General features: G+C 39.3%; 1 long non-coding RNA gene across 1 annotated transcript in view; it reads left to right on the top strand.

Annotated features, from left to right (window-relative positions):
* The first annotated feature begins 1,236 nt into the window (after nt 1-1,236).
* The window catches only part of LOC135969221 (uncharacterized), a 57,177-nt gene continuing 34,673 nt past the window's right edge, over nt 1,237-23,740 (top strand). The window contains exon 1 of the long non-coding RNA XR_010584359.2: nt 1,237-1,533. This is a non-coding gene — a long non-coding RNA (uncharacterized lncRNA). The remainder of the gene's footprint in view (nt 1,534-23,740) is intronic.

Here is a 23,740-nt window from a genome sequence, read left to right as displayed (position 1 = left end):
TATGCTGATAAAAAGAATGTGTATTCTGCAGTTCTTCGATAAAATGTCCTGTACATATCTATTAGATCAATTGTTTTCCTATAGTGCAGATAAAGTCTGATGTTTCTTTGATGATTTTCTGTCTAGAAGATCTGTCAAATAACTGAAATTTGAGTGCTGATGCCTCCAGTTACCATTGTATTGGAGCCTACCTCTCTCTTTAGCTCTAATAATATTTGCTTATATATCTGGGTGCTCCAGCATTGGATGCATATATATTTAAAATTATTATATACACTTGCTAAATTGACCATTTTATCATTACATAGTGGTCTTTTGTTTCTTCTTAAAGTTGTGGTCTTGAAATCTATTTTGTCTGATATAATTAAAGCTACTGTCATTCTTTTTTGGTTTCCATTTCCATGAAATATCAATTTGTTTTCATTTGTTTTCTGTCTATATGTGTCTTCTTAGGTGGCATGTGTTTCCTGTAGGTACCAGAACAATGGGTCATGTTTTTTAATACATTCAGTCACTCTGTGTCTTTTGATTGAAGAGTTTAGTCCATTTAAATTCAATATTATTATTGATAAGTGATGACTTAACTTCTGCCATTTTATTATCTCCTTTCTGGTTGTTTTGTAATTTTCTCTTTTTTATTTTCTTCCTGCCTTTCTTTAGTGAATGTACTTTTCTCTGGTGATATGATTTATTTTTTCTTTTTATTTTTTTGTATCCATTGTATGTTATTTGGTTTGAGGTTATTATGAGGCTTGCCAATATTGTCTTATAATCCATTATTGTAAGCTGATAATGACTTAAAACTGTTTGAATGAGGAGCAAACAAGGAATAATAAAACTACATCTTAACTTTGCCCTGTCATTTTTTAATCTTTTTTTAAATTCAAATCTTATTGTATTGTATATGTCTTGGTAAGTTGTTGTAGTTGATTACTTATTGCTCATTAATATGTTTTTCTTATTGAAGTGTTGGGAAAAAGCTGAGGGTTGGGAAGAAAGCTGAGGCAGGGCTTGCATGACTGACATAATGTCCTCTGGAATACCTCTAGACTTGCAGGCTCCTTGCTCCTAGCCCTCCTAAGCGCCTATCCCCATTATCTCAAGTAGCAAAACATGTTCCATATAAATGCTAAGCCGTCACAGCTGTAGATCATACGCCTGCCCTTTTGACCGCCACATTCTCACCACCTGTTTCTTTGTCGGATTACCAATAAATAGCCTGAGCTCCCAGAGCTGGGGGTGGGGGGTCTTCCCAGCCTCCATGATTGCAGTGGTTCCCCCTTGTCCGACTTCTCTCTTGAACTGTCTTTTTTTCCCTCAATACTTTGACTCCACCGGGCTTCATCGCCCTCATGACCTGGTGTTGGATCTGGCCACTTCAAAATTCCTGGTGCCCAACGTGGGGTGACAAAGACCCCAGTGAAGGAATGCCAGAGCATGTGAGAGTGGAGGACGCATCATCAAAGGACACCCGAGGACGTCTAAAAGAAGCTAGAAGCTCGATGGTAAAGCTGAGCACTCGGAAGAACCAGGGTAATAATGGGACAAAGTGAAAGCAGACTTTCTGCTTATTTAAATTTCTTAAGGCATTTGTTACTAAGAGGGAGAGTGAAAGAGTGAAAGATAGTACTCAGAATTTGTTATCACTCTTTAGTGCAGTAAAGCAGTTTTGCCCATGGTTCCCACAACAAGGGACTATGGAGTTGGATGAATGGGAGAGAATTGGCAGAGATTTTTAAAAAGCGTATAAAGATGGAGCAAAAATTCCAGTCTCAGTTTGGTCACTGTGGGTGCTAATAAAAGCAGCTCTTGAGCCATTTCAAACAGATAATGAGGCTTTGTTACCCCCAAAGATGTTACTTTGTGCTGGATCTGGCCACCTCAACATTGAAGAACTCCCTTTAGCATTTCTTGTAGAATAGGTCTATGTGTTGATGAGATTCCTCAGCTTTCGTTTGTTTGGAAACGTCTTTCTTTCTCTTTTATGTTTGAAGACTATTTTTTACAGATATACACTTCTAGTTTAAAAGTGTTTTTCTTTCAGCACTTTAAACTAGTCATGCCGGTCTCTCCTGACTTTTAAAGTTTCCACTGAAACGTCTGCTGCTGGACATACTAGAGTTTCATTGTATGCTTGTTTCTCTTTTACTGCTGTTTCTTTTAGGATACTTTATTCTTGATCTTTGGGAATTTGATTATTAAATGCCTTGAAATAGTCTTCTTTGGGTTAAATCTACTAGGTGTTCCGTAATCTTCATGTACTTGGATATTGATATTTCTCTAGCTTTGAGAAGTTTTCTGTTATATCTTGGAATAAACGTTCTACTCCTATCTATTTCTCTACCTCTTCTTCAAGGCCAATAACGCTTAGATTTGCCTTTTTGAGACTATTTTCTAGATCCTGTAGGTGTGCTACATTGTTTTTACTTTTGAATTCTCTCACTTTGTGTTTTAGCCTGTCTTCAAGCTCACTAATTGTCTTTTCTCTGTGATTCTGCTTTTAAAATACTTTGCATCCTTCACTGTGCCAGTTGCATTTTTTTCAGCTGCAGATTTCTGCTTTATTTTCTCCCCCTGTGTTATCTTTAATTTCTTTGAGTTTCCTCAACACAGCTATTTTGAATACTCTGAAATGTCAAATATCTCTTTTTAGCCAGAATTGGTCCCTAGTGGCTTATCTAGTTCATGTGGTGAGTCCTGGAGTCAGGATCCCCAAGATCCTGCTTGGTGCTCTACCCTACTGTGACTAAGCTGGTAGCTAAGATGTAAGACAAAGTCCCCTTTACTTTTCCCATTGCTTTTCTCAAGCAGAAGGAGTATTGCCCATAGTCACTACAGCTGGCAATGTGCTGAGTCTCACCTGAAGCCAGCACATCTCAGAGTCTCACCCAAGACATAGTACCTGGGTATCGCTGCTGGTTATTCAGAACGTATGGCTCTTCAGTTAGCAGGTGATAAATCCTACCAGGACTGGATTCTTCCCGTCAAAGCAGTAGGTTCCTTTCTGGCCCAGGGCATGTTTAAAAATATCATCTGGAAGCTAGGGCTTGGAATTATTGCCTCACAACTCTGCTCAGTGTCCTGTCCTGCTGTGGCTGAACTGGTATCCAACATGCAAGACAAAGTCTTCCCCACTCTTTCTTCTCCTTTTCGTAAGTGATAAAATGGGGGCTCTTTTGGAGCTGTGAGCTGTGCAGCCTGGAGTCAGGGGAGGGATAATGCCAGCAATTTCTTTGTTACCCAGCTGGCGTCTCAGTAGGTTATGGAAGTGCTTAAAAGTTGCAGTCCTTGTAGCCTAGACTGCCTTTCAACTTAGTTGAGAGCCCCAGAGCACTTTAATCTGTGGTGGAAACGTTTGCAGAAACTCAAGTTTCTGCCGCTGGCATCAGTAATTTCCTGCTGGCTGTGGCTGGTTTAAACGCTCCCTCTGTGGGGAGTATCAGCTGAGTTTGGTCCAGCTTTTCTTTCTGCTGTAAGAGAACAGCACTGAGTTCAGTGCCTCACAATTGTTGTGCTCTTCATTTCCCAGTTCCTCAGAGAGGCTCTCACCACCCAGCAACTGCTGCCAGGGATGGGGGAACAGTTTGCATTGGTAATTCAAGATTTTTTTTTTTTTTTCTACCTCTTCAATTCCTCTTTTTTCAATACAAAGTTAAAACCAGGTACTGTGAGTGCTAACCTGATTTTTTGGTTCTTATGAAGGTGCTTTTCGTTTGTAGATAGTTGTTAAATTGTTAAATTGATGTCCTTGTTGTGAGGGGAGGAATGATTGATGAAGCCTCCCATTCTTCTTCCTCTGCCCCTTCAGTAGTCATCTGTTAAATTGGCACTATCTTATATATGACAGCATTTATACAGCATCAATCTTTCATGTCTACCTTCAGTTTCCTATAGTTGTTTTATCATAACAACACTGTAGAGTAGATAGGTCAACTATTCTCTCATTTTTTTTAAGGAAAATAAACTAAATTCCAAATATGTTAGTCGCATACCCAAGGTTACAGATAGCTGTTGACTGGTTAATGGTGGCTAAGTCTAAAGTAATACACAGTGTAATAGGAAAAGTTTATTTCTTACTCTTAAAGATGAATCATTTGGAACAAATTTTTGCTTTTTCTTTTAGAATATATGTGTGTATATATATGTGTGTGTAAATGTGTGTATATGTGTATGTGTGTGTATATATGTGTATGTATATATGTGTGTGTGTATGTGTGTATATATAAGCACTAAAGCATATTCTCAAAATGTGCAAAGAGGCTGCAGTAATATTATGGATAAGTAAAATGAGTCAAACTCTGATTTTGAGGAAAAAAACAGAGTAATGAAGACAATGGAAAGATTACAGTATTTACACTAAGCCTAAAAGGCACAGCTATTTCTCAAGCCCCAGATTGTTGGTAATAAAATAACGCAGGTGTGTGGCTTACAGATACTCTAATTTTTCCACAGTCAAGACTTTTATGTGTAATATTCTACTTTTAAAATGCTGACAGCGAATTTATATTTAAAATACTACTCAGGCCAACGTTGCATGGGTGCAACCAAATGTCTTTTGGCAATTACCTTTATGAAGAAATAGAAACCATTATCTTTGGCATAAATAAAAAATAAAATATAAAATAAAAAGCTCGCCTATTGAGGGTATTTTAAATAAAGATACAGCTGTATCATCACGTCAAAGATTGAGTCAGGTTCCTCAATGGCTCAACAGCCAGTTATATGAAAACCCCAATATCAGTAAACTACAGGAATCTCAGAATACTAATATCATATCTAATTCTATTCTAGCCTCCCTGGGGTCAGATGAATGTAATTGTAAAACTTCCAGGTCAGTAAGTGGAGAGAGAGAAAAAGAAAATATACAAAAAATTATCCCACCCAGAGTAAGTTGATACACTAATACTCTAAAATATATAAGTAAATCTAACACTGTTGGGATTCACTCAGGATAGTGGCAGAAATATTAAAGGGAATTATTAGGGAAAGTTATAGGGAATAGTCACATACCTTTTTGGAAGGTCGAAAGGTTACATCGCTTGTAATAATTGAACAGGCTGAAGGCAGCTGGTTCTTACCTTAGAGCATTAGGTCATAGGGTAAATACTAAGGACAATAGAGGCTTCCCCAGTTAAGTCTGTTTACCCTACCTCCATTAACCTTTGAGCCAGATGGCCCTGGGATGGGCGGTTGTCGGGAATGTCTACCAGGGATATTGACCCCTAATAGTGTTTACTTTAAACCCAGGTACCTAAGCTTTAATCATTCCTAGAACTACCCTCTTAACAATGTTAATTATCTACATGTGTGTTGACTCAGCTTCTGTTAACTGTATACTAAATAAATGCCTGGAGTGCAAACTGCTCAGGGCTGGCCGTAGTGAAAAAACCTCTTGGTGTGCAGGCAGTCAGACACTCGGCAGGACTGGCAAAACAGAATATCTCTGTCAGTGTACGTTTTATTCATCCGTCATTTGGGTCAGGGTCTGAAGGCAGACCCCCGCAGCTAATGCCCTCTTGTGAGGAGCAATAGGTCAAACGGTAAGAAAGAGATACAACAAAATAAGAACACAAATTGACAGCAGGAAAAATCATAGTATGATAAAATCTAGAATTTTTTAAAATAGTATGATTAGTGATACGGTTGGGCTCTGTGTCCTCACCAAAATCTCACCTTGAATTGTAATCCCCATAATCCCCACATGTCAAGGGTTGGACCAGGTAGAGGTAATTGGTTCATGGAGGTGATTCCCACATGGAGTTCTCATGATGATGAGTGAGTCTCACAAGATCTGATGGTTTTTTAAGAGTCTGGCATTTCCCCTGCTTGCACTCATTCTCTATCTTGCCACCTTGTGAAGAGGTGTCTTCCACCATGATTGTAAGTTTCTTGAGGCCTCCCCAGCCATGTGGAACTGTGAGTCAGTTAAAACTCTTTTCTTCATAAATTACCCAGTCTTGAGTACTCCCTTATAGCAATGTGGAAGCAGACTGCTACATTAAATTGGTACTAAGAGTGGGGCATTGCTACAAGATACCTGAGAATGCAGAAGTGACTTTCGAATTGAGTAATGGGCAGAGGTTGGAACAGTTTGGAAGACTCGGAAGAAGACAGGAAGATGTGGGAAAGTTTGGAACTTTGTAGACACTTGTTGAATGGCTTTGACCACAATGCTGATAGTGATATGGACAATGAAGTCCAGGCTGAGCTGGTCTCAGATGGAGATGATAAACTTGTTGGGAACTGGAGTAAAGGTCACTCTTGCTATGCCTTAGGAAAGAAACTGGTGGCTTTTTGCCCCTGCCCTAGAGATCTGGGGAACTTTCAACTTGAGAAAGGTAATTTAGGGTATCTGCTGGAAGAAATTTCTAAGCATTAAAGCATTCAAAAGGTGACAGAGCATAAAAGTTTGGAAAATGTGCAGCCTGATGATGCAATAGAAAGGAAAAACTCATTTTCTGGGGAGAAATTTAAGCCTTCTGCAGAAATTTTCGTAAGTAACTGGGAGTCAAATGTGATTGCCAAAATATGGGGGGAAATGTCTCCAGGGCGTGTCAGAGACCTTAGTGGCAGTCCCTCCCATCAAAGGCCTAGAAGCCTAGGAGAGAAAAATTATTTCCTGGGCCGGGTCCAGGGCCTCCCTGCTGTGTGCAGCCTCAGCACTTTGTGCCCTGCGTCTCAGCCACTCCAGCCATGGCGAAAGGGGGCCATGGTACAGCTCAGGCCATTGCTTCAGAGGATGAAAGCCCCAAGCTTTGGCAGTTTCCATCGAATGTTGGTCTTACAGGTGTGCAGAAGACAAAAATTGAGGTTTGAGAGAACCTTCACCTAGATTTCAGAGGATGTATGGAAATGCCTGGATTTCCAGGCAGAAGTCTGATTCAAGGGTGAAGCTCTCATGGAGAACCTCTGTTGGGGCAGTGTAGAAGAAAAATGTGGGGTTAGAGCCCCCACACAGTTCCCACTGGAGCACTGCCTAGTCGAGCTGGGAGAAAAGGGCCACCATCCTTCAGACCTCTGAATAGTAGATCCACCCACAGCTTGCACTGTGTGCCGAGAAAAGTGGCAGACACTCAATGTCAGCTATGAAAGCAGTTAGGAGTGCAGCTGTACCCTGTAAAGTCACAAGAGTGGAGCTGCCCAAGGCCATAGGAGCCCACTTCTTGCATCAGCATGACCTGGATGTGAGACACAGAATTAAATGAGATAATTTTGGAACTTTAATAATTACCCTATTAGATTTTGGACTTAAATGAGGCCTGTAGCTCCTTTGTTTTGGCCAACTTCTCCCATTTGGAACAGGTGTATTTACCCAATGCTTGTACCCTCATTGTATCTAGGAAGTAACTAATTTGTGTTTGATTTTACAAGCTCATAGACAGAAGGGACTTGCCTTGTCTGATATGGTACTTTGGACTTGGACTTTTGAGTTAATGTTAGAATAAGTTTAAAACTTTGAGGGACTGTTGGAAGGGCATGATTTTGTTTTGAAATGTGAAGACATAAGATTTTGGGAGGGGCCAGTGTCAGAATGATATGGTTTGGCTCCGTGTCCCCATCTAAATCTCACCTTGAATTATAATCGCAATAATCTCCATGTGTCAAGAGTGGGACCAGGTAGAGGTAACTGAATCATAGAGGTGATTTCTCCCATGCTGTTCTCATGATAATGAGTCTCACCATATCTGATAGTTTTATAAGTGTCTGGGATTGCCCCTGCTTGTACTCATTTTCTATCCTGCTGCCTTGCGAAGAGGTGCCTTATACCGTGATTGTAAGTTTCCTGATGCCTCTCCAGCCATGTAGAACTCTTTCTTTATAAATTACCCAGTCTCAGGTATTTCCTTATAGCAATGTGAAAACAAACTATTACATTTAGGATACACCCAAAGTGATAATATGTGAACAAAAAATTATAGAATTTTATACAGGTAGCTGTACTTTACATTCTCTCTAAACCTCTCAGAAACCTTTTTGAGATAGATGTCCTCTACATTTTACAGACAAGCAGCTATACCTTAGAAAACTATTTGCCCAAGAGATGAAAAACAAGGAATAGAATGCCAGTCTGTGTGACATCATACATGTTATGCACATTTTATTCATTGACTCTCCAGTGTGCTATTTATAAAAAAATTCAAACAGTACAGAAGAAATTCTATCGTTTTATATTTAGCATTTTGCATCTTGAATCAAGTAAATCTGCCTTAACTCATGAATGAAAAAATTACTTCTTTTTTATATTTTATTTATTTACTATTTCAATAGTTTTGGGGAAACAGGTGGTGTTTGGTTGTATGAATAAGTTCTTTAATGGTGATTTCTGAGATTTTGGTGCACCCATCACCCAAACAGTGTACATTGTACCCAATGTATAGTCTTTAATCTCTCACTCCTCTCCCACCTTTTTCCCTGAGTCCCTAGAGGCTGTTATATCTGTTATATCATTCTTACACCTTTGCATCTTCATAAATTAACTTCCACTTACATGTGAGAATATATTATGTTTGGTTGTTCGCTCCTGAGTTACTTCATTTAGGACAATTGTCTCCAACTCCATCCAAGTTGCTATAAATGCCATTATTTCATTTCTTTTGATGGCTGAGTGATATTCCATGTTATATATAGACACCACATTTTCTTTATCCATTCATTGATTGATGGGCATTTAGGCTGGTTCCATCTTTTTGCAATTGCAAATTTTGCTGCAATAAATATGTACGTGCCAGTGTTTTTTTTTTTTTTTATATATAGTGACTTCTTTTCCACTGTGTAGATACCCAGTAGGGGGATTTCTTGATTAATGGTAGTTCTACTTTTAGTTCTATAAGGAAACTCCATTTTGTTTTCCATAGTGGTTGTATTAGTTCAGAATTTCATGAGCAGTGTAAAAGTGTTCTGTTTTCACCTCACCCATGCCAACATCTATTTTTTGATGTTTTAATTATGGCCCTTCTTGCAAGACTAAGGTGGTATTGCACAGTGGTGGTTTTGATTAGCATTTCCCTGATCATTAGTGATATTTAGCATTTTTTCATATGTTGACCACTTGTATATCTTTTGAGAATTGTCTATTCATGTCTTTAACCCACTTTTTTATGGGATTCTTCATTTTGTTTTTGCTGATTTGAGTTCCTTGTAGATTCTGGATATTAGTTCTTTATTGGATACATTGTTTGTATTTTCTCCCACTTTTGGGGTTCTGTTTACTTTGCTGATTATTATTATTATTTTGCTATGCAGAAACTTAACAAAAACATCAAGTGCGGTGAAGAACACTGTGATGGTTAATACCAAGTGTCAACTTGATTACATTGAAGGATACAAAGTATTGATCCTGGGTGTGCCTGTGAGGGTTTTATCAAAGGAGATTAACATTTGAGCCAGTGGGCTAGGAAAGGCAGACCCAACCTTAATATTGGGTGGGCAGAATCTAATCAGCTGCCAACTCAGCTAATAAATGAGCAGGTAAAAAAAATATGAAAAGAGACTGGCCTTGCCTCCCAGCCTATCTTTCTCCCATGCTGGATGTTTTCTGCCCTTGAACATTGGACTCCAAGTTCTTCAATTTTGAAACTTGGACTGGCTCTCCTTGCTCCTCAGCCTGCAGATGGGCTATTGTGGGACCTTGTGATTGTGTGAGTTAATACTTAATAAACTCCCCTTTATATATCTATTCCATTAGTTCTATCCCTCTAGGGAACCCTGACTAATACAGACTTTGGTACCAGGAGTGGTTCTAGGGGAACAGAATATTAAGGATGGAGTTCTTTAACTGGTTTTGGGGTTTCTGGAGTTGGCTGCTTAATATGATTAAGCCCCCAAATGCTAAGAACTCTACTTCTAAATAGTATGGGGAACACTGATAATCCTTTGCCTGAACTGTTTGGAGAGTTAGGCAAAATAAATGCATTTGACACTCCTGATTCATTGCCTGTGAGAGGCAAGCACTTTAGTGACTATACATAATACCTTTGTCCATATGTGGAGAACCAAGGAACATAATGAAACTGGTTGACTGCTCCTAAGTTCAGTGGAAAAAGTGATGAAAGAAAATGATAAACTCAGGGATTCTATATCCAGACTTCAGAAGCAGATACAGAGCCTCAAGTCTGCTAAAATTGCCCTCAGTGAGAGCCTTATCTCCCGTAGAGAAATAACAAACTGTGGAAAAAACAGACAAGCTATTATCATGCAAGTGTCTGACCTGCAACAAAAGGTTCCCGAACAGCCTCACCAGGTGTCCACTGATAAAGTGAGGGCATTGATTGGAAGAGAAGGGGACCCTGCAACTTGGAATGGGGATGTGTGGGAGGAGACTGAATCTGGGGCCACTGAGTTTGTAAACTCTGAACCTTTCTTGCCAGAAGATACAGCTTCCCCATTCCCTCCTTGACCCATGCTGCCATAAACCTTTTCACTTTTGTTTGAGGAGATAAACCCTTCACTGCCTGAGGCAACAGTGATTACCTCTCCTGAGGCAGTTGCCAGGCAAGATAATGTTGATTCTCTTTAGGAGCCACCCCCAACACCCCTGTTTGCTTCTAAACCTATAACTAAAGTCCTGGAGGGTCACTAGAGGTGAAGTTAAGATTGTGACCCATGAGGAGGTGTACTACACTTGAAAAGAACTGCTTGAGTTTTCTAATTTATATAAACAGAAATCTGGAGAACAGGCATGAGAATGGATATTAAGGGTGTGGGATGATGATAGAAGGAACATAGCGTTAGATCAGGCTGAATTTATTTATTTGGGCCCACTAAGTAGGGACTCTGCCTTTGATGTTGCAGCTTGGGGAATTAAAAAAGGTTCTAATAGTTTATTTTCTTGGTTAGCTGAAATACAGATTAAAAGATGGCCCACTGTGAGTGAGCTGGAAATGCCTGGTCTCCCTAGGTTTAATGTAGAGAAACGGATCCAAAGGCTTAAGGAGATTGGAATGGTGGAGTGGAGTAATAATTTTAGACCTACTCATCCCAGCTTGGAGGGTCCAGAATACATACCCTTGATCAATGCCTTGCAAAATAGATTTGTGAGGGCAGCACTTGCATCTTTGAAGAGCCCTGTAATTGCTCTTCTCTGTAAGTCAGATCTAATGGTGGGAACCATAGTCATTCAACTACAAAATTTAAATACAATGGAATAATTGGATCCCGAGGTGGCCAGGACCAAGTGGCAGTATTCAGCCATCAAAGGCAAGGTGGGTGTAACTACCATAATGAACAGCAGAGGAGGCAAAGCTGCAATCAGAATTGTCTCACTCGTGTAGAGCTGTGGCATTGACTAATCACGGTGTTCCTATAAGTGAAATTAATAGGAAGCCTTCTAGATTGCTACTTAATTTATACAAACAGAAAACTTCTAGGTCGAATGGACAATAGACTAATTTGAATTATAGAAACAGAATCACAGCCTCTTGATCAATTTCCAGACTCAAGCCAATTTACAGACCAGAACCCCTTGAATGAAGGGGAGGCCAGGTCCCCTTGAGGAAGGACCCCACTACATTACCAACAATTTATGCAGTGAATCTTTCTCCTACCCTTCTGCAAGGAGACCTCTGGCCTTTTACCAGGGTAACTGTGCACTGGGGAAAGGGAAATGATCGGCAATATCTGGAAGTACTGGACACTGCCTCTCAGCTTACGTTGTTTCCAGGGGATCCAAAATGTCACTGTGGTCCTGCAGTTAAAAGTAGGGGCTTATGGAAGACAGGTAATTAATGGAGTTTTAGTTCAGGTCTGACTTACAGTTGGTCCAGTTGGTCCCCAGACTCTTCCTGTGGTCATTTCCCCAGTGCCAGAATGCATAATTGGCATAGACATACTTAGCAGCTGGCAGAACCCCTACAGACACCCTATTAAACAAACTGTACTGGAATAATTGGCAAGCTGTGTGTAGCAGAATGATACTGGATCCTCATCTCTAACCTTATAAAATAAGTCCCCTCAAAATGGATCAAAGACTTAAATCTAAGACCTGAAACCATAAAAATTTCAGAAGACAACATCAGAAAAACTCTTCTAGCCATTGGCTTAGGCAAAGAGTTTATGACCAAGAACCCAAAAGCAAGTGCAACAAAAAGATAAATAGTGGAGGCCTAATTAGACAAAATTATTTTAATGTATCAGTGAAAGCTTTCAACTTTTTCTCGATCCTTGTAACCATATATATATATATATATATATATATATATATATATATATATACTTTTTTCAAATGTATATAATTTGATCTTGGTTACTTCATGAGAAATAATCCTGACAAATATTCACCGGGAAAAAAAGGCAAACATAAAGCAAAAGCAGCCATTCAAAAACACTATTCAGGTAACTGTGGCAACCATTAAATATCAGCAGTCAGGAAGCTTTGGGCCAGATGAGCACACAGTTGTACCCATGGTGCAACACAAATTGGCTGAGGGATGACAATGTGTTGATGGAACAAAAGCTAGCACTTACGACTGAACAACTGAATGAGCAACCTGAGGCATCTCTGCTCCATGGCTAGAATTTGAATGCGTATCTTAGAAACTCGATGATTCATCAATTTAGTTATGATTGATGTTATAGCCTTCATTATCATCATCATTATTGTGTGACTGATGTCATTATTTATATCATTTCACAAAGAGCTAATATTGTGACACAAACTGCATTAAGTTTTTCACATATATTATCTAATTTAATCCTACAGCAACACCATTAAAATGAAGTCTTTCAAGCTTGAAAATGAGAGTTTAAGGAGAGACTGAAAGAAAATCCTGAAGTACTATCATTTCAATTCTGTATTCCCCACAAATATATTTTATTTGTGTCAAGTTCAAAAAAATCAAGGAATTTAGCAAACAGAAATGATTTTCTTCTGTCAGAAAACCCCTACAAGTTATTCAGTGGATGTAGATAAAGTGTGAATTTTAGTGAATAGTATTGCACATGTTGTTATAGATAAATTCAATGATTTGGCTGGTAATTCCTTTCTCTTATGTATATAGAAAATATCTTGCTGGAATTGTCATAGGAACAAATATTAAAGATGTCAAGCTTATACATGATTCTAGAAAAAATCTATTAATATATGGGTGGTCAAGGTCTTAATGTATAGTGAATGCAGAAATAGTATCTCAAAAATGCTTGCTCATAATTTTGAATATAAAACTTTTATCTAAATAACATGGATGATCAAAATGGATCTATCTTCCAGTAATCTGAATGAGTGTGTATTAAACTCGTGGAAAATGCTCACATTCATTTGTGTCTTAGTCCATTTGTACTGTTCTAACACAGTACTTGAGACTCAGTGTTGTGGGAAGTCAGGGACCCCAAACGGAGGGACCAGCTGGAGTCATGGCAGAAGAACATAAATTGTGAAGATTTCATGGACATTTATTAGTTCCTCAAATTAATACTTTTTAATAATTTCTTATGCCCGTCTTTACTGCAATTTCTGAACGTGAATTGCGAAGATTTCATAGACACTTATCACTTCCCAAGTCAATACCCTTGTGATTTCCTATGCCTGTCTTTACTCTCAATTCCCTCATCTTTGTGAGCTGAGGAGGATTATGTCACCCAGGACCCTGTGATGATTGCGTTAACTGCACAAATTGTTGGTAGAGTATGTGTGCTTGAACAATATGAAATCTGGGCACCTTGAAAAAAGAACAGGATATGGCCGGGCGCGGTGGCTCAAGCCTGTAATCCCAGCACTTTGGGAGGCCGAGACGGGTGGATCGCGAGGTCAGAAGATCGAAACCATCCTGGCTAATACGGTGAAACCCCGTCTCTACTAAAAAATACAAAAAACTAGCTGGGCGAGGTGGTGGGCGCCTGTAGTCCCAGCTACTCTGGAGACTGAGGCAGGAGAATGGCGTAAACCCGGGAGGCGGAGCTTGCAGTGAGCTGAGATCCGGCCACTGCACTCCAGCCCGGGCGACAGAGCGAGACTCTCTCAAAAAAAAAAAAAAAAAAAAAAAAAAAAACACAAAAACACAAAAAAACAGGATAACAGCAATGTTCACGAAACAAGAGAGAACCTTAAACTCTGCAGGTGAGCCAGGTAGAACAGCTATATTTCTCTTCTTTCAAAAGCAAATAGGAGAAATATCGCTGCATTATTTTTTTTCAGCAAGGAACATCCCTGAGATAAGAGTGTGGCCCCTGAGGATAGGCCTCTGAAATGGCCCCTTTGGGGGCTCATGTCTTTTATGGTCGAAGACGAAGGGATGAAATAAGCCCTGGTCTCCTGTAGTGCTCCCAGGCTTATTAGGACAAGGAAATTCATGCCTAATTTTGGTCAGACAGGTTATCTGCTCTTAAACCCTGTCTCCTGATTAGATGTTATCAATGACAATGTGTGCCCAAAACTTCATTAGCAATTTTAATTTTGCCCCATCCTGTGGTCCTGTGATCTCACCCTGCCTCCATTTGCTTTGTGATATTTTATTACCTTGTGAATCATGTGATCTCTGTAACCCACACCCTATTCGCACACTCCCTCCCCTTTTGAAAATCACTAATAAAAACTTGCTGGTTTTACAGCTCAGGGAGCATCACGGAACCTGCCAACATGTGATGTCTCCCCTGGACACTCAGCTTTGAAATTTTTCTCTCCTACTCTTGTTTTATTAGACCAGCCGACGCTTAGGGAAATAGAAAAGAACCCACGTTGAATATCGGGGGTGGGGTTTTCCCCGATAACTTGGTAATCATAAAGAACATAAATTTATATTCTCAGAACTCTGGAGGCTGGAAAGACTAAGATGAAGGTTTCAGCAGGTTCAGTTTTCTGGTTAGAGCTTCTTTCTGCTTCCAAAGAAGTCAGAAGAGCATGTTAACCTAACACTGTTAGGCCACTTTTAAAGGGACCTTAAATTCCACTAACAGGGTAGCAGGCCTCATGGCATAATCATATAATAAAAGTCCCATCTATTTAATCAAATTGTCAACACCTAAATTTTGGAGAGGACACATTTGAACAATAATATCCATCTCTGGCTTCCCAAAATTCTTGTCCTTCTCACTTGCAAAATACATTTATTCCATTTAGCCCCAAAATTCTTAACTAATTTCAACATCAACTTTAAAGTCTAAGTCCAACATCTTAGCTAAATATCATATGAGTTCCACTCAAGGTGCAATTCATCCTGAGGAAAATCTCCAAACTGTGAACCTATAAAATCAAACAAGCTATGTCTTTCTAAAATCCAGTGGCAGGATAGGCCAAGAACAGACATTTCCATTCCAAAAGGGAGAAATAGAAAAGGACAAAGAAACAGGTCCTAGGTTAGTCCAAACCACAAGGCAAAAATTATTAAATCTTGAGGCTTGAATAATCTGTGCCATGTCACACCTTCCATACAAATTGGAGTGGGGGCAGGGTCCTTAAGCTCCAGGTAAACTCACCCCTTTGTTGGACACAGCCCATGACACAGCTCTCACAGGTTACAGTGAGATACCTGTGGCTCTCCCAAGCTGGCATTGTGTGTTGGTGGCTCTAGAGGTCTGGGGTCTCAGGAGTGGCCCTAATCCCACAGCTCCACTCTAAGTATTGCTCTAGAGAGCTTTCTGCAACAACTCTGCTCTAGTGGCAGGTCTCTGCCCAGGCCCCAAAATTGTCTGAGGCATTATTTGACATTTAAGTGGACCATGCCATGCCTCTAGAGCTCATGCACTCTGCACACTTGTAAAATTGGCACCACATGGAGTTAGCACCCCATTAGCACCAAATTACCACCAATGCGCATTACCGTGCCTTCTGAAGTGCTAGCCTCAGCCATGCCTGGGCCCACGTGAACTACAACTGGGGCAAGGAGCACTAGGCCAGAATGCAGGAAACAAAGACCTAAGGCAACTGTGTGACCCAGAAGTAGATCATCTTTGAATGATTTAGCACCAGCTTAAGCACAAACATGTACTGCATAATGTGTGACAGTGTTGTCCCCTTTTAAGATCAAAGAGCCAGCAGTTTCCATTGTCTGGTGAAGGCTACTTTCCTCTTCTAAAGTAATACGGAAGAGGAAGCTAGACAAACACCACATAAAGCCTCTTTTACAAGAGTCTTAATCCCATCCTCAAGGGAGCAGCCCTCATGGCCTAATCACCTCTTAAAGATCCAACCTGTTAATAAATTCTGCAACTCCTGAATTTAGGAGGGGAAACATTTAAACCATAGAAATCTATATATCAGTATCTCTTCCTGTGATTATGCCAATTTTTTTTTATGTAAACCAATAAGAGAAGAAACAGCCAAATAATAGTCAAAGGGCAGCTTGAGACTAGGATTTATTTGCTAAACATGGAAAGCCTACTTGAAACAAAAATAGGATATGCTGAATAGACAGTCTTACACCAATCAAATTCAAATATCCAGAAAAATGACAGAGTATTTCAAGGAGAAATACTGCTTACATTATTATGCAGTGATAATACTTCTCAGTGTAAAGTTTTGTTTATTCAAAGATTCTTAGCATAGGTGTGGAGTTAATATATTTACCTAGCATTGTCTCAAGAAAAGGTTGTCATGGAAAATATATTTTAAGAGCTATGCACCCATAGATCAGAAACATAAAAATCTACCATCTCAATATATCAACAAACTTTCATTTAGTGACAAACATCATTAGAAAATGATTACTTACAGATAACATTTTCAGTGCTAAAATTTCAAATAAAAAGTATGTTTGTAAATATTAATAGTAAATTAAACTTTAAGGTGATAAACTACAATATTTTGAGGACTTACTAATGAATGTAGAGGTTATAGCTATCAATATTTTTAAATAAGTCATTCTGTAATATTAATTTACGAATTAAAATTATTCCTAAATGAAGAAATATATGCCTAGGCTTAGGCAAATGATATTTTTCTTTTACTCATGCTAATGTACTGTACTTTTTTTTTTTTTTTATACTTTAAGTTCTAAGGTACATGTGTACAATGTGCAGGTTTGTTACATATGTATACATGTGCCATGTTGGTGTGCTGCACCCATTAACTCGTCAGCACCCATCAACTTGTCATTTACACCAGGTATAACTCCCAATGCCATCCCTCCCCCATCCCCACAATAGGCCCTGGCGTATGATGTTCCCCTTCCTGTGTCCAAGTGATCTCATTGTTCAATTCCCACCTATGTGTGAGAACATGTGGTGGTTGGTTTTCTGATGGTTTCCAGCTGAATCCATGTCCCTACAAAGGACACGAACTCATCCTTTTTCATGGCTGCATAGTATTCCATGGTGTATATGTGCCACATTTTCTTAATCCAGTCTGTCACTGATGGACATTTGGGTTGACTCCAAGTCTTTGCTACTGTGAATAGTGCTGCAATAAACATACGTGTGCATGTGTCTTTATAGCATCATGATTTATAATCCTTTGGGTATATACCCAGTAATGGGATGGCTGGGTCATATGGTATTTCCAGCTATAGATCCTTGAGGAATCACCACACTGTTTTCCACAATGGTTGAACTAGTTTACAGTCCCACCAACAGTGTAGAAGTGTTCCTATTTCTCCACATCCTCTCCAGCACCTGTTGTTTCCTGACTTTTTAAAGATTGTCATTCTAACTGGTGTGAGATGGTATCTCATTGTGGTTTTGATTTGCATTTCTCTGATGGCGAGTGATGATAAGCATTTTTTCATGTGTCTGTTGGCTGTATGCATATGTCCTGAATGGTATTACCTAGGTTTTCTTCTAGGGTTTTTATGGTATTAGGTCTAACATTTAAGTCTCTAATTCATCTTGAATTAATTTTCGTATAAGGAGTAAGGAAAGAATCCAGTTTCAGCTTTCTACTTATGGCTAGCCAATTTTCCCAGCACCATTTATTAAATAGGGAATCCTTTCCCCATTTCTTCTTTTTGTCAGGTTTGTCAAAGATCAGATGGTTGTAGATGTGTGGTATTATTTCTGAGGGCTCTGTTCTGTTCCATTGGTCTATATCTCTGTTTTGGTATCAGTGCCATGCTGTTTTGGTTACTGTAGCCTTGTAGTATAGTTTGAAGTCAGGTAGAGTGATGCCTCCAGCTTTGTTCTTTTGGCTTAGGATTGTCTTGGCAATGTGGGCTCTCTTTTGGTACCATATGAACTTTAAAGCAGTTTTTTTCCCAATTCTGTGAAGAAAGTCATTGGTAGCTTAATGGGGATGGCATTGAATCTATAAATTACCTTGGGCAGTATGGCCATTTTCACAATATTGATTCTTCCTCTCCATGAGCATGGTATGTTCTTCCATTTGTTTGTGTCCTCTTTTATTTCACCGAGCAGTGGTTTGTAGTTCTCCTTGAAGAGGTCTTTACATCCCTTGTAAGTTGGATTCCTAGGTATTTTATTCTCTTTGAAGCAATTGTGAATGGGAGTTCATTCACGACTTGGCTCTCTGTTTGTCTGTTACTGGTGTATAAGAATGCTTGTGATTTTTGCACATTGATTTCGTATCTGAGACTTTGCTGAAGGTGCTTATCAGCTTAAGGAGATTTTGGGCTGAGACAATGGGGATTTCTAAATATACAATCATGTCATCTGCAAACAGGGACAATTTGACTTCTTCTTTTCCTAACTGAGTACCCTTGATTTCTTTCTCTTGCCTGATTGCCCTAGCCAGAACTTCCAACACCATGTTGAATAGGAGTGGTGAGAGAGGGCATCCCTGTCTTGTGCCAGTTTTCAAAGGGAATGCTTCCAGTTTTTGCCCATTCAGTCTGATATTGGCTGTGGGTTTGTCATAAATAGCTCTTATTATTTTGAGATACGTTCCATCAATACCAAATTTATTGAGAATATTTAGCATGAAGGGCTGTTGAATTTTGTCAAAGACCTTTTCTGCATCTATTGAGATAATCATGTGGTTTTTGTCTTTGGTTCTGTTAATATGCTGGGTTACATTTATTGATTTGTGTATGTTGAACCAGCCTTGCATCCCAGGGATGAAGCCCACTTGATCATGGTGGATCACCATTTGGATGTGTTGCTGGATTCAGTTTGCCAGTATTTTATTGAGGAGTTTTGCATCGATGTTCATCAGGGATATTGGTCTAAAATTCTCTTTTTTTTTGTTGTGTCTCTGCCAGGCTGTGGTATCAGGATGATGTTGGCCTCATAAAATGAGGTAGGGAGGAGTCCCTCTTTTTCTATTGATTGGAATAGTTTCAGAAGGAATGGTACCAACTCCTCCTTGTACCTCTGGTAGAATTCGGCTGTGAATCCGAATTCCGATCCTGGACTTCTTTTGGTTGGTAGGCTATTAATTATTGCCTCAATTTCAGAGCCTGCTATTGGTCTATTCAGGTATTCAACTTCTTCCTGGTTTAGTCTTGGGAGAGTGTAAGTGTCCAGGAAATTATCCATTTCTTCTAGGTTTTCTAGTTTATTTACATAGAGGTTTTTATAGTATTCTCTGATGGTAGTTTGTATTTCTGTGGGGTCGGTGGTGATATCCTCTTTATCATTTTTTATTGCTTCTATTTGATTCTTCTCTCTTTTCTTCTTTATTAATCTTGCTAGTTGTCTATCAATTTTGTTGATCGTTTCAAAAAAAGAGCTCCTGGATTCATTGATGTTTTGGAGGGTGTTTTGTGTCTCTATCTCCTTCAGTTCTGCTCTGATCTTATTTCTTGCCTTCTGCTAGTTTTTGAATATGTTTGCTCTTGCTTCTCTAGTTCTTTCAATTGTGATGTTAGGGTGTTAATTTTAGATCTTTCCAACTTTCTCTTGTGGGCATTTAGTGCTATAAATTTCCCTCTACACACTGCTTTAAATGTGTCCCAGAGATTCTGGTATGTTGTATCTTGGTTCTCATTGGTTTCAAAGGACATCTTTATTTCTGCCTTTATTTCGTTATGTACCCAGTAGTCATTCAGGAGCAGGTTGTTCAGTTTCCATGTAGTTGAGTGTTTTTGATTGAGTTTCTTAGTCCTGAGTTCTAGTTTGATTGCACTGTGATCTGAGAGACAGTTTGTTATAATTTCTGTTCTTTTACATTTGCTGAGGAGTGCTTTACTTCCAACTATGTGATCAATTTTGGAATAAGTGCAATGTGGTACTGAGAAGAATGTATATTCTGTTGATTTGGGGTGAAGAGTTATGTAGATGTCTATTAGGTCCACTTGGTGCAGAGTTGAGTTCAATTCCTGGATATCCTTGTTAACTTTCTGTCTTGTTGATCTGTCTAATGTTGACAGTGGGGTGTTGAAGTCTCCCATCATTAATGTATGGGAATCTAAGTCTCTTTGTAAGTCTCTAAGGACTTGCTTTATGAATCTGGGTGTTCTTGTATTGGGTGCATATATATTTAGGATAGTTAGCTCTTCCTGTTGAATTGATCCCTTTACCATTATGTAATGGCCTTCTTTGTCTCTTTTGATCTTTGATGGTTTAAAGTCTGTTTTATCAGAGACTAGTATCCAACCCCTGTGTTTTTTTGTTATCCATTTGCTTGGTAGATCTTCCTCCATCCCTTTATTTTGAGCCTATGTGTGTCTTTGCATGTGAGATGGGTCTCCTGAATACAGCAGACTGATGGATCTTGACTCTTTATCCAATTTGCCAGTCTGTGTCTTTTAATTGGAGCATTTAGTCCATTTACATTTAAGGTTAATATTATGTTAACTTGATCCTGTCATTGTGATATTAGCTAGTTATTTTCCTCGTTAGTTGATGCAGTTTCTTCCTGGCATCAATGGTCTTTACATTTTGGCATGTTTTTGCAATGGCTGGTACCGGTTGTTCCTTTCCATGTTTAGTGCTTCCTTCAGGAGCTCTTGTAGGGCAGGCCTGGTGGTGACAAAATCTCTCAGCATTTGCTTGTCTGTAAAGGATTTTATTTCTCCTTCACTTATGAAACTTAGTTTGGCTGGATATGAAATTCTGGGTTGAAAATTCTTTTCTTTAAGAATGTTGAATATTGGCCCCCACTCTCTTCTGGCTTGTAGAGTTTCTGCCGAGAGATCTGCTGTTAGTCTGATGGGCTTCCCTTTTTGGGTAACCTGACCTCTCTCTCTGTCTGCCCTTAACATTTTTCCTTCATTTCAACTTTGGTAAATCTGACAATTATGTGTCTTGGAGTTGCTCTTCTCGAGGAGTATCTTTGTGGCATTCTCTGTATTTCCTGAATTTGAATGTTGGCCTGCCTTACTAGGTTGGGGAAGTTCTCCTGGATGATATCCTGAAGAGTGTTTTCCAACTTGGTTCCATTTTCCCCCTCACTTTCAGGCACACCAATCAGAGGTAGATTTGTTCTTTTCACATAATCCCATATTTCTTGGAGGCTTTGTTCATTTCTTTTTCCTCTTTTTCTCTCTAGACTTCTCACTTCATTTCATTCATGTGATCTTGAATCATTGATACTCTTTCTTCCAGTTGATTGAGTCGGTTACTGAAGCTTGTGCATTTGTCACGTTATTCTCATGTCATGGTTTTTATCTCTATCAGTTCGTTTATGGCCTTCTCTGCACTGATTATTGTTGTTATCCATTCTTCCATTCTTTTTTCAAGATTTTTAGTTTCTTTTCACTGGGTATGTAGTTGCTCCTTTAGGTCTGAGAAGTTTGATCGACCAAAGCCGCCTTCTCTCAACTCATGAAAGTCATTCTCCATCCAGCTTTGATCTGTTTCTGGCAATGAGCTGCGTTCCTTTGGAGGGGCAGATGAGCTCTGATTTTTTGAATTTCCAGCTTTTCTGCCCTGCTTTTTCCCCATATTTGTGGTTTTATGTGCCTTTGGTCTTTGATGATGGTGACGTACTAATGGGGTTTTGGTGTGGGTGTCCTTTCTGTTTGTTAGTTTTCCCTCTAACTGTCAGGACCCTCAGCTGCAGGTCTGTTGGAGTTTGCTTGAAGTCCACTCCAGACCTGTTTGCCTGGGTATCAGCAGTGGAGGCTGCAGAAGATAGAATATTGCTGAACAGCGAGTGTTGCTGTCCAATTCTTGCTCTGGAAACTTTGTTTCAGAGGTGTGCCCAGCCGTGTGAGGTATCGGTCTGCACCTAGTGGGGTATGTCTCCCAGTTAGGTTACTCAAGGGTCAGGGACACACTTGAGCATGCAGTCTGTTCTCAGATCTCAACCTCTGTGCTGGGAGACCCACTGCTCTCTTCAAAGCTGTCAGACAGGGTCATTTACATCTGCAGAGGTTTCTGCTGCTTTTTGTTTAGCTATGCCCTGTCAGCAGAGGTGGACAGAGGCAGGCAGGCCTCCTTGAGCTGCGGTGGGCTTCACCCAGTTCGAGCTTCCTGGTGGCTTTGTTTACCTACTTAAGCCTCAGTAATGGTGGGTGCCTGTCCCTCAGCCTCACTGCTGCCTTGCAGTTAGATCTCAGACTGCTGTGCTAGCAATGAGGGAGGGTCCGTGGGTGTGGGACCCTCCGGGCCAGTTGTGGGATATAATCTCCTGGTGGTATTGCACTCTCTTGATTACTTGTCTTAGTGTTGGATAAGTTGATGCTATTAAAAAATGTTTGTTAGCTCTACAAAATGAAATTTTTTGTGGGGTTTGCTATAGAGTTGTTAGTTCCTTAGTAAAGATACTAGGTATATGTTATCACATATAATAACTATCTACTCATCGGATAAGTAGTTTTTTGGGTACCCTAAGAGCTTCCTTAGATATCTAAGAGAAATATCTATAGAGAAAGTAGAACAATCTCACTCTTCTGACACTTAGGAAGACTACAAATGTAAATAAAATGCACACAGAACTAATTTTGCCATCAAGTCTTGTATTTTTTTTACTGCTTATTTAGAATTTCAGTAGCTGTCAGTAAGACCAACAAGAACATTGGAATTCATGGGTCCTAAATTTTAAGCTTATCCTTATTTGGAAAGACATGGTTAAGATAGTTTTCTTATTCTGAAAATATATTACTCATTTTTATTTAAACATGTCTTTATGTGTCTATGGACTCTGGTTCCTTCTATAGTGTTTGGCTACTGGTATATATTTAAGTTTTAGGAAAAGCCGTGTAGAATTTTATTTGAAAGCATACCTAATAAAATATATAAGTTAAGCTTGAATGGTAGAAACTAATGTCTTCAAAGATTAAATTTTGATATTTTACAATTTTAACCATAAAACTTTAAGAGAAAACAAAATAAAACAATAATAGTGTATTTGAATTGGTAGTATCAATGTAGGTTAAACTTATATTTGTGTAACTAAAATTGAGTTCTAATTGTTTACTCCTGTATGACATGTAAGAATTACTCAATCAGAAAATAATTGTTCAGGAGTGACAGCAATATGACAGAATAGGAGTCTACCGTCATATTTTCACAGAAACATCAATTTTGGCAATCACAGATTGATGAGAGTACTTGTGTGGGAGTCTAGGGTAGAAGTTCCAGCACACCACTGGAGAAAAATAATATTCCAATAATAAATGCACTGACGAGGATAGAAAGAATACGTTTACTTACCCACATCACCACTCTTCTGAGGTGACTCAGCTAATTGCCAATGGATATAAACTCAACCTACAATTTCTCTCACAGAGAAAAGTGAGAGGCTAGACAGTGAGAGTCTGGCTTCCAAGTCAGGTGGTATACTGCCCAAGAGGGCAAGCATTCTTACTTGCTTCACTCAGTACTGAGGTGATCAGCATGATTGAGGGGTTAGGAAAAGCTGGAAACAGAAAAGGGAGGCAGAAAGTCATAGCAACCAGGGCTTGGAATTTCAAAAACAGTCATAAATTCTACTAACTGCTTCATAGACGTAAACAGAAAGCCCCCTTATGAGCCT

This window comes from Macaca fascicularis, chromosome X, assembly GCF_037993035.2.
Source record: "Macaca fascicularis isolate 582-1 chromosome X, T2T-MFA8v1.1".
In the NCBI taxonomy this organism is placed as follows: domain Eukaryota; kingdom Metazoa; phylum Chordata; class Mammalia; order Primates; family Cercopithecidae; genus Macaca; species Macaca fascicularis.
Note: the sequence above shows the minus strand (reverse complement) of the source record. Positions and strands in the feature narration are given on the sequence as shown.